The following is an 11,835-nucleotide window of genomic DNA, read 5'->3' as shown; positions in this document are numbered from 1 at the left end:
AGCGTGCAATCCAGAGGAGAAGGAAGAGACCCACTTGGAAGAGGGGAGAGCGAGAGGGGAGGTCAATTCTGTGCTAGAAGACAACTAAATTTAACTACAGAACATTAGGAAACAAACACGGCTGGGGACGCAGTTCATACAGGAAAGAACGTCAGCGCCTCAAGAGCAAAAGCAAGCCCTGCCCTCCCCAGACAACAGGTCACGAAGCCATGGCCCACTTCCTGCTGGGATGGGGAGCAGCCAACAGATCAGCCCTGGTGCCATCTTCCCACCACCTTCTTTTAAAAGGAAATACGAAAACAGAAAAAGAAAACAAAAAGAATCTCCTCCCCAAGAAAAAGTAAGTCTTCTTTCTACACCAGGATCAAGTGAGGCCCCAAGTGTGGCAGCAGAGCAAAATAAGGGTGGCACAGGCCAAGGGCAGAGGTGGGCCCTCCTGGGGAGGCCAGCGCCCGTTTGTGAGCAAACCCTGGAAGGTGCCGTCCTCCTCAGAGAGCACTTCCGCGAGGAGACCCAGGCCCGTCCAACCACACGTCTGCAGACAGGGCTTGCACAGGGGAGGGGCGTGAACAGTACAATCAGCCAGACTTCACGGCGCTCCCAAGACTGAGCACAGGAAGCCAGGGTTTGCGTATCAGGGAAACATATGGTACAGGAAGCCACAGGCCTGCTGGAATATAGATGCTCTATATTAAGTAATCAGCTCATGGAGACCTCATCCCCAAGATCACCACTTCTGCAGAGACCCACGGTCACTGCAGCTGAAGGGCAGCTACAGCCAAACCATCAGGAGAGGCAGCAGCCTCGGAAGCAGATGCGTTGGCATTAATTTCAAGGGTTCCCACCCCAGCCTCTGCTCTCCACAGAGCTTGGAGGTCCTGTGAGGAGGAGATACTCCGGAAGGGCCAACCCCAGGCAGGAAAGGGAAAGGCAGCGATGTGGTCAGTGGAGGACCTTCCTCTCTGAGGCAGACAGTAAGGCGTACAGACACAGGGCGCAGCAAGAGACAGCGCCACCTGCAGGGAACAAGGGGTGCTCGCCAGGAAGAGCCTAGGCACCCTGCTACCCTGAGCACAGGACAACTGGGGAACAGCCCCAGAGCTGGGGCAGACGGCTCTGCCCACCCAGACCCCACTGTCCATGACCACAAGGTCACTTGGCCTTTCTGGAGGCCCCATAGCGAGCTGTCAGTCTGCGTGACACCACATGCCAGGGCTTTGCGTGAGGGGCCTTTCGTGAATGTCTCCACAGGTTCTGAGCCCTAGAAGCCCAGGCCTCACGGGTCCCCTAAGACGGTGAGGACAGGAGTCCCCTGCCGTGGCAGGCTCACAGTGCAGCAGCCTAGAGGTGACAGGGAGGTGGAGTCTGCTGGAGGCCACTCTTCAGATCCAGACAGAGTTCCCAGGAAGTGAGGGCCCTCGACAGCATGAGCTCAGCGGCGTGGCTGAGGCTGGTGGCCTTGGCTGGATGAGTCACAGACCAAAAGTTCCGTCTACTCTGAAGCTTCTGGAAAGCATTGAAGTTTCTCTTCTTCTCTCTCTTGAGTTTTTTCATTTTCTTCTCCTTTCCTCGATCAAACTCCTCATCCCAGTGGTCAAGCAAGGTCTGGGTGCGAGCCAATCTGCTGTCTTCGATGGCATCCTGACTGATCGCGGACGGCTCCCCATTCCAGCTCAGAACTTTGCTCCCGTAGGCCTTGTCAGAGGAGTATCTGAGCAACTCCTGGACCACATCGGGTTCTCGCTCTCTGTTCCAAGGTACAAGAGGAGCCTGTCCTGGCCCCAGACGGTCCCCAGGAACCTGGCCATTCATACTCCACACGGGGACTGCAGAGACACTAGGCCTCAGCCTCTTGGGGCCCTCCGGATGATCTTCTCTTCTTCCTCCCGCTGCGCTTCCCGCTTTCTTTTCCTCCTCTTCTTTTTCCTTGGAGACTCCATCCTGGATGCAGGCTCTCTAGGGTCAGGGGAGGAGCAGCTGGGCCAAAGTGGGTCCTGGGGTAGCCCGACTCTCCCGAATCCCTCCACTCCTCTCCTCCTCCGCTTCCTGCTACTCATGTGGTGGGCTTCTAGGATGTTTGCCTGCGGCCGTGTGCCCTCTTCCTCCTGTGGATCAGCTGCAAGCTCTGCCTGGTGCTTCTTCCTGCTCTTGGGGCTCCAGGGCTGCCCCCGAGTCTGACCCTCCTGAGGGGCTATGGCGGCCGTGTCCTCTGGACACTTCCTATTCTTCCTTTTCCTCTTCCTGCGGGGTGCCACAGCTTCTCCCCTGAGGCACTGGGGCTGACGTGCCACTGAGCCTAGTTTCTGGGGCTCTCCTGTGAGCAGCTTCTTCTTCTTCCTAGAGGGGCTCTGAGGGGCCTTGCTGGCCTCCAGTGACGGCTGGTATGAAAGGGACATGAAGTCCCCATTGACCTGAGGCAGGGCAGTCCAGGAAGAGGAACGGCTCTGTGGCTCTGAAGTCCCTGGGGACTGGGGGCTACTACTGGTCAGTGATGTAGAGGGAGGGCTAACAGGCGGCTTTGGATGGCTGGATGATCGGGGGATAGGTGACACAGCCCTGGTTCTACTGACAGCCCAGGTGGAGGCAACGACGGGGTGAGCAGCTTCCATGGGGGAGGTGAGGTAGGAGAATGGTGAGGGGGGAGGTGAATGGAGGTCATTGCCGGTCGCCCTCCGCAGGGTGCTGGCCTTCCTGGCAGACAGGGCCAGCCTCTTGGCTGGCGGTGGAGACATGAGGTTCGCAGGCTCAGTGGTGGCGCTGCCCAGGGCGGGCGACTTCAGCTTCACCACTGCAGGATCGGCTTCACTTGGTGGTGCTCTGGAGGGACCGGAGGGACAGTCTGTTTCCTGAGAAGCACAGATGCGGACGGCCGTGCCCCTGCGGTCCTGTGGAGCCTTGGCAGGCTCACTGCTGGCAGAGTGCTCTGGGCTAGAGCTGCTAGAAGCCCCCTTCTCAAGGTCCGTGCTCCCGTCCTCCTCCTTCAGCCCATGCCCATTTGCAGTGGCGCTGGCCAGGAGCTTCGGTGAGGTAGAGGGGACAGTGTCTCGGCTGGCCCAGGAGCCCTGCCGATGGCTCCCAGATTCGCTGGTACCAGGGGAGCCCTGAGGAGTTCGCCGGGACGGGGAGAAGTGCTGTGGGGGAGTTGGCTTCTTCACCTTCTTCCCAGGCTCCTCCAGAAGGGTGGGGGGTGTGTGGGGGGAGGTTTGGGAGAGTCTGGGGAAAGGTGACCCCAAGGGCAGCTTTGCAGGAACACATCCATTCTGTGACTTCAGGACTGACACAGAGCTGTTCCTGGAAACAGGCACGCCGATCTCCTCGGGGACCTGCAGCTTCCTCACCAGCACAGGGTCTGGTCGCTTTGCCATTGATGGGGAGGTAGCTACGCCATTGCCCATGTTCTTCTTGGTATGATCTAGAACCACACTTGGGCGGCTGGGAAGGGTAGAGCCTGCCTTAGAGATGGGGCTCTCGGGACTTTTCTTAGAGCATGGAATTCGCAGGTAGAAGAGCAGGTAGGCCTTCTGGTTGAGAACCACCTTGACGTTGCTGGAATGGACCAAGGAGTCATTCATCTGGTACGACTGTCCATTGCTCGCCTTCACGTAGCAGTAGTAGTGCCCGGCATGGCAGCTGTAACCTGAGTGGACCAAGATAGCGTAGAGTCCATACATGACAGGATCGCCATTACTCTGGGACATATATGGGCGGATGTTGAGGAATTCCGGATAGCCTACATCCTTGGTGATCTTCCCCCCACTGGAGTTGGCAAAGCGCTTGAGGGAAAGGGTGAGCACGTTGGAAGTCCTGTGGATGGTGAAGCGCTTGCTGGCGGGGACCTTCTTCTTGCATTTAGCACACATATAGGCATTGTCTCCACTCAGGACATCTGGCTTCACAAAAAGTTCCAGAGCACGCACAATATTTGCAGCTTGCCGGATCTCCAGCGCGATGTCCAAGTAGGGGTCATAGGTGTCTGAGACGCTCTTGCACACGGCACACTTCACTCGTGACCTGAGGTACCTTCCAAATATCTGATGCACCAGGGTAGTAGCCTGTGTCTGATGATCCAATTTGGCACAGCAGTTCAAGCAGGCCTTCTGCATGGCGTCGATGGTGTAGCGGAGAAACTCATGCGCATCCTCTTGGTTCCCGAAGCGGAAGTGCCGGGCGATCTTTTTCAGATCACGGATGAAGGAGACGGGCTTGATGGCATTGCCACTGTTGGCGAAGGCCTGGACAATGTGGTTCTGCATGATGCACAGCATGCAGAAGCTTCCATGGTGACAGTTCCGTGCATGCTCCTTGGAAAGCAGGTAGTTGGCCAGAGGCGGTGTGTAGGTCAAGCACTGTATGGTGGAGTTCAGGAAGCAGGTGTTGCCCAAGTTGTGTAGCCCTGCGCCAACTCGGAAAACCCGCTCCCACCTCAAAGACAGGCGCTCTGTGGGGAAGAGCACTTTCTGTGGGGCTGGGACTCCATCACTACCACATGGGCGCTCACTCCCCTGTCTCCTGGCCTGAGCCTCATCTCCACTCCTGGGGCGACTGGCACCCTCCGTCTTGGGGTTTAGCAGCAGATATTTGCTCTTCAAGGACTCTAGCTGGTAGGAGAAGCTCTTGCTGGCTGGCTCGAACTCGATCTTCTGTAAAAGGACCTTCTTGGCGGAGGAGGCCAGGAGTTTTCCCAGTTCCCCATCCTCAGCCGAGTCCTTGCAACCGGGTTTCAGGGCTTCCTTCAACTTATCGACTATTGGCATGGTGCATTCCTGTGGGGACTGGGATGCCTGGCGGAGGTGGGCTGCTCCCCCAACAGCGGGGAATCAAGTTCTGACTGGGCACTTCAATCCAGGGACTCCCAGAGGATGGCCTGTTCAGTCGGCAATGCGGCCACATGCAGAGTCCAGAAAGGGTGTCAGCACCTGGCCCCCAGCGGCCCGCGGCAGGCCCGCGCAGCGCTGGCGTCTCCTCGGCCCGGGCCGCACGCGCACCATCTGGGCCTCCAGCCTAATATCTATGATTTAACTTTTAGAGTTTTTCAAGGAAGAAGAGCTCTTTTTCATAGTGTTTGTATTGGTTTCCTAGACAATTGTAACAATTTACCACAAACTTGGCTTAAAACAATACACATTTACTCTCTTTGAGTTCTGGAGTCTGGAATCGATTCCGCTAGGCCTACATCAAGGTATCTGCAGGGCTGCCTGTGTTCCTTGCAGAGGCTCTGAGGAGACAATCAGTTTCCTGGTGTTTTGGGGCTTCCAGAGATGCATCCCTAGCTTATGGCTCCCTCATCTTTAAGGCCAGTAATGTCCTCTTGCTTCAGTTGTCATGCAGCTTTCTGACTCTTTCTTCTATCTTCCTCTTTATTTTGCTTTCTTGCATAACACAGGATCATCTCCTTATCTTAGACCCTTAATCACATTTTCAAAGACACTTTTGTTAAAAATGTTGGTATACATAGGTTCAGGAAATTAGGGTATGGGTTTCTTTGGGGGTCCTTACTCAGGCTTCTATAGTATGTGAATCACTACCTTAACTCAGGATTTTAATTTTTTAAATAAAGTGATTAATTGTGAATGATTATGTCCAGTGTGAATTAGAGACCACATTATTTATTTAAAGAGTTAATCTAAACATTTAAATGGATCAACTATTAACATTAAATAATGTGTTCTGATGTCAACTTCAACATCTGCCTCCTGAGAAACTGATGAAATCTTAGGCGTGGTAGACATTGACAACCTCCTTGTCTTAATCCTCTTCTTTCTGAATCTTGATTTCTTTTCCCTTTGTATATCTTGATTTTTAAACAGCCATAGTTCTATTTGCCACCATCAGCAGTTTCAATTACAAGAGTAATTTTTTGAATTTATGTGGGCCCAACTTAATGGATAGTATTTTCCATTTATTTCTCAATTTCGATTTATTCCAACTAATATCTTTTTAAAAGGAATGCAAGTATTAAATTGTGTTCTGTATGAAAGAGAAGCTAAAATGTTTAAGTTAATCATTTTTTAAAATGAGCATGATAAAAATCAGTGAAGGTGTTGTGGGAAACCAATCCAAGTGGAAATATCACCATGAATAGCAGTGAGAAGAAGTACATGTGTCACTTGCCATGGAATCCCTGTATCCTCACATAATATATACCATGCTTGGGCCACTTAAGTATCTTCCTGCAGTGATCTGAAGTTTGTCTTTCCCACAAATTCATGTGTTGGAACCTAATAGCCAATGTGATGGAATAAAAAGGCGGAACCTTTGGGGAAGTAATGGAGTCATGAGGGTCCCCCCACCCCTGCCCTCCATCATGAAAGGATTAGTGTCTTTATAAAAGAAATTGAAATAAATATTCTTGCCTCTTCTGCCAAGTGAGGAGACAGCAATAAAAATGCACCAACTTGGAAGTAGAGAGCATGCTGTCACTAGAGACAATCATCTTAGACATCCCAACTTCCAGAACTGTGAGAAATAATTTTCTGTTGCTTATGTATTACCAAGTCTAAGGGATTTTGTTATAGTAGGCTGGATGGACTGAGACACTCCCAGATAGACTTAAGGCATGGTTGTACCTTCTCTTTACAGTTCTAACTCCCAGTACTATGTCTGGGATACACTTGTAGAACAAATATTTGTATCCAATGGAAGCCATTTGTATTAGATTGAATATTATAGATGTGAGATGTGAATCTGATTAGAGTGACAATGCATGTGAGGAGGAAATGAGGGGAAAGCATACAATAAACATGGCTCATTGTTAAGATTCTTTAAAGCCAAGGGGATAATTTTTATCTGCAAACCTTATCAAATAATGAACAGTAAAAGAGAGTGCAGAGACAAGGAGATAAATCAGATAAGCTATTCCTGTAATTCTGATCTAAGATAATGAGAACCTGAATCATAGTAATGTCAGGCAGTCTGGAATGGTATAATAAAATCCCATAAATTGGAAGCCTTATAAATAAGAGAAATTTATTTCTCACAGTTCTGGAGGCTGAAAGTCTGACATCAGCATGCCAGCATGGTCAAGTTCTGGTGAGAACTCTCTTGTAGATTGCAGATTACTGACTTCTTGTACCCTTCCGTAATCGAAAGAGAAATAGGCAGTTCTCTGGCTTCATCTTGCAAAAGCTTTCATCTTATGAAATACTTCACTTTCTTGACCTAATCATCTCCCAAAGATCCCATCCACAAGTACCACCATGTTAAGATGAGGGTTTCAATACATAAGTTTTGGGCAGACACATTCAGTCTATTGCAATGGCTTAATCAATTAATATTAAGGAAAAGAGAAAAGCAGGTGGGCAGAAGGGAAATACACTGAAAACTAGATTCTTGATGTACTTGCTTACCACCTTTTTATGCATTTTTAACTATATTTATTGTTCAGGTTGGAAATAACATTTGTAAATTGTATTCACTTTTGAATTTTTTTCTACATCTTGAGGTAGTCATTTTGAAAACTGGAGTTTTTAAATTATATTCCACCTCTTCAAGCAATATTTCTGTCATTCTGTGTATTCTGTGAGTCCAAGTTACTAGGTGCAAGCCACCAGTCAGTCATACTTTCAGCATTTATATTTTAATATCATTTTCCTCGTTGTTTCAGGAATATGTTTAATTTGTTTAGTAATCAGATTCGCTCAAATACTAATCTTGGCATTTTTATTGCATCCAATAGTCTTCTCTTGTTTGCAGATCTAGGTAAATTAAATTTGTCATTACTACCAATTTCACTCTGTAAAAATGCCAGTTTATCAATTTAGCCCTTGCTTAGTCCAAGTCATTCTTTCTGATTGCACATCTCTATCATAATCCCTGTGTTCAAACTGAAGTAAAAAAAATTAATTATTTGATTCTTGTAATTCAAGAAGTATTTGATGGGACTCTACTTAATGCATAGCACTGAAATGAGTGCAGGATCCATGTGTTTTAATATTTGTATCTTCACTTGAGTTTCATGGTCTCCCCAATACACCTTTTCCCAAAGCATGTCTAATGTCTCTCTTCTCTCTTCTGTCACACCTAAACATCAATTATAAGTTCCAACTAATTATTTCTCTGGCTTACTGTGAAGAAATTTTATGACTAAATTATTCAAATATATTTAATCGGTTCTAAAAGTCTATTTTGGCTGAAAATGTTTTTTTTTTCTCATTGTAATTTTTTTCTAACTTGATTATTACAGTTCAATAATATCTTAATATTCTGTTTTTGCTTCAGCACAGAAGACATTTACTTGTTTGATTTGAGGGTATACCCAGCATGCTAATTTTAATATAATTGTCGATTATTTTTATTTTGCTTTCAACCAAAGAGTGGAGTGAAGTTTCTTCCTTAAGCAGGCTTCAATATTCAAGAGATAGTATATTAAAGAATGGTAACATATTAATTTATAAACTTTTTTTGTGTGTACTAAGAAAAACTAAAATATAATGGAAAATCTATATTAGATACAATTGGATGGCATATGATGTCTGACTTGGTCTGTTATTTTTGATGAAGATTTAAGAATATAATGGAAAAGTGACTTTATATAGTGATCAATTTTTAAGATGTTATGTCTTTAATATTTATTCTGATGTGATACTGATATTTTGGGGAAAAAAATGACTGGTGACTTGCACCTAGTAGCTCTCTACCTTAAATTAATTTTAAGTTATCATAAATATTTGTTGAACAAATAAAAGAACAAGATATCAGAATAATTAGACATTTTTGTGAAAAGTTTCCTACAAGGTGCATTACAGGTTTCTTGTATTAAACCTTAAGATTTGAAACAATGAATTGTATAAATTGAAAAAAAAAGTGTAACAAATTGATTTATACCAACTTATTTATCACGTCATACTCTTATGCAAGGTGTTTTTTGGGGGGGCGGGGGTGTACCTGGGATTAAACCCAGTGGTTCTTAACCACATAGGCACATCCCAGTCCTTTTTTTATATATTATTTGGAGACCAGGTCTTGCTCAGTTGCTAAGTGCCTCACTAAATTGCTGAGGCTGGCTTTGAACTCTGGATTCTCCTGCCTCAGCCTCCTGATTTGTTGGAATTACAGGAGGGCACCACTGCTCCTGGCTCTTGTTTTGTTTAACAGAAATGCCTTAGTGAAAAAAAAATTAAAAATCATTGGGGAAAACCAAATATGAGGATGGTAATGATTGTATTACTTAGTTCTTTTTTGATTAGTGTTATGTGAAATGAAGTCTTGAGTGATTGGAGAAGCACAATCAGGTCTGGGCTTAATAGGAAAATGTGTGTGTGAATGCACCTGCATAAGTGTCTGGGAATGGGATGAATACACATAAAATAGTCTATTCTAAAAGGCAACATCCTGACACTTAGCAAAATGAAAGAGAACAGTAACTTCAGGTATGCCAAGACTATCATATAATACAGGATTAGTTATCCCATTCCCCTCACAACTCTTATATGTAATTTTGTATAACAATGAGGGTCTCGCTCCATTTCCATGCAATTTCCCTTTTCTCTCCCTTTCCCTCCCACCTCATGTCTCTGTTTAATGTTAATCTTTTCTTCCTGCTCTTCCTCCCTGCTCTGTTCTTAGTTGCTCTCATTATATCAAAGAAGACATTTGTTATTTGTTTTTTAGGGATTGGCTAGCTTCACTAAGCATAATCTGAATACAACAGTCACTAATATGGCTGTATGTAAAAATGTGGATGTGTAACCGAGGTGATTCTGCAATCTGTATTTGGGGTAAAAATGGGAGTTCATAACCCACTTGATTCTAATGTATGAAATATGATATGTCAAGAGCTTTGTAATGTTGTGAACAACCAATAAAAAAAAAATAAAAAATAAAAATAAAATAAAAAAATACAGGATTAGGAGACCATAAAGCTGTAATATACTTGCATCTTAGATCTTTGAGTACATCCTATAATTATTAGTTTGAGGTAGGGTGAAGGAATAATGGATACTGGGATGAATATTCAGAGATTGTGGTAACATAGTTCCTGGGCTGCTGGGTTTCTGCAGCAATTTACATTCAAAAGTTCTTAAAGAAAAAAATGCTGACATCCTTCTACTACCTTAGAGGTAATTGCAACTTTAGGACCAATGTACAATTTCTTGTATCTCTATATCAGAGAGTGGATCTTACTCAAGTATCTATGACCTTAAAATCAGATTTTATTTCAAGACCTGCCCTTTCCTCTTAACATCAGTCACTAACTTTTTTCATTGCAGCTATTCTAGCTTATAACATGCTGCTGTTCACTTGCTTACTTGATTATTTTACACCTGAACATAATAACCATCATATGGTGAAAAACAGCTGCTCACCTTCCTTGTTACTTGTGATTGTCATTGACTGAGAAAATAGCCTCAGGAATAGAAATGCCACAGCAACTCAGCCACAGGCAGTACAAGTAGAACGTTTTGAAGGGAAGTGTATAGCCCTCTTCTGCATTGTGTCAAGGGGTAAATTAATCATCAAGTGATGTAGGATCACAATCCAGGATCATTTGACCAAGCAGGAGAAATCAGGGTCACTTCAGTGAGGAGATACAAACCTAATCAGTAAACTGGTCTTTTAAATTTGCAAATAAAAAAACATATATGTATTTTTTCTCATTTTACATTGATCCAAATCAATAAAATATTGTGGTTACAAGTTTAAAGAAGAAATCATAATATTTAAATGGCAGGCTATCCAAGATAAGTGATTTTTTCAGACTAAGAATAAACTTCCCATAAGAACTGTATCATAGTCACCTCTCATCCATGGTTTTGATTTCCATGATTTCAGTTAACAGTGTTCAACAATGGGTCCAACATTTTTTAATGGAAAATTCGAGAAATAAGCAATTCCTAAGTTTTAAATAACTTGTAATAAAATATATTGTTATAGTTTATTCTATTTTATAATTTTATTATTAATCATTGATTAACAATATTCTTACTGAGAATAATATATAAATTAAACTATATCACAGTTTTGTATCATAGTATACATAGGATTCTGTACTATCTTTGATTTCAGGTATCCACTGGGGGACTTTGAATGTATCCTCTACAGATAAGGGAGGGCCTAGGTACTTTATCCACAGATTATGCTTAACTCCCTCCCTGCCCCTAAATCTACAACTTTCTGGATCTCTAATGCATGGAAGAAGTTGGCAATTGGATGAAAGAATGGAGTGGTCTATTTCTTAAATTATCATGCAGTATTTTAAAAGGTCAAAAAGTTCTCATTTTTGCTTTTCAGATGGCTTGGAAATGTCTTTTCATTATAAAAACAAGAAAAGTGATGCTTTACAACACATTTATATTTAATCACTCTTATGGGGTTAAATAAGATAATAGCACACTTATAAAGTGCCTGGTTCATAGTGTATACTCCATGAAGGGCCTTTTACTTCTCTCTCTTGAAAGAAAATGCACTGGAAAATGGAGAAGTGTGGAAAAATTCACCATAGTGCTAGAACTAATGTTCAATTGGATTGAACATAGAAAAAAAAAAAAAAAGGATGATGTGCAACAAAGGTTGGAAAATAGTCTAGACCTGTGCCCGGAAACAAACAAACAAACAAACAAACAAAACCTTTTGTATATTTAGCACTTAGATCTTACCTAGTCTCTGCCTTGATGATGATGCTCCTGATTTTATTTTATTGTGTTTGAAATAATCATCTATGTTAATTTTATCCTAAATGTACACCTAAGGTATTCTGGATCAGAGTCAATTTAGCAATTAGTATTTACATAATAACTGCATTGAATTGTTCACTTCAGAACCATATAATGAAAGCTAGGTGGTGAAGTCTTCTGTGTGGGTGGTTTCATACTCCCTGGGTGAGGTGTGAAAGAAAGT

At 44.2% G+C, this 11,835-nt stretch overlaps 1 pseudogene; it reads right to left on the bottom strand.

Annotated features, from left to right (window-relative positions):
* Positions 1-1,341: 1,341 nt before the first annotated feature.
* LOC144257151 (ubiquitin carboxyl-terminal hydrolase 36 pseudogene) lies at positions 1,342-4,816 on the bottom strand (annotated as a pseudogene).
* Positions 4,817-11,835: the final 7,019 nt, after the last annotated feature.

Source organism: Urocitellus parryii, chromosome 10, assembly GCF_045843805.1.
Source record: "Urocitellus parryii isolate mUroPar1 chromosome 10, mUroPar1.hap1, whole genome shotgun sequence".
Classification (NCBI taxonomy): Eukaryota; Metazoa; Chordata; class Mammalia; order Rodentia; family Sciuridae; genus Urocitellus; species Urocitellus parryii.
Note: the sequence above shows the minus strand (reverse complement) of the source record. Positions and strands in the feature narration are given on the sequence as shown.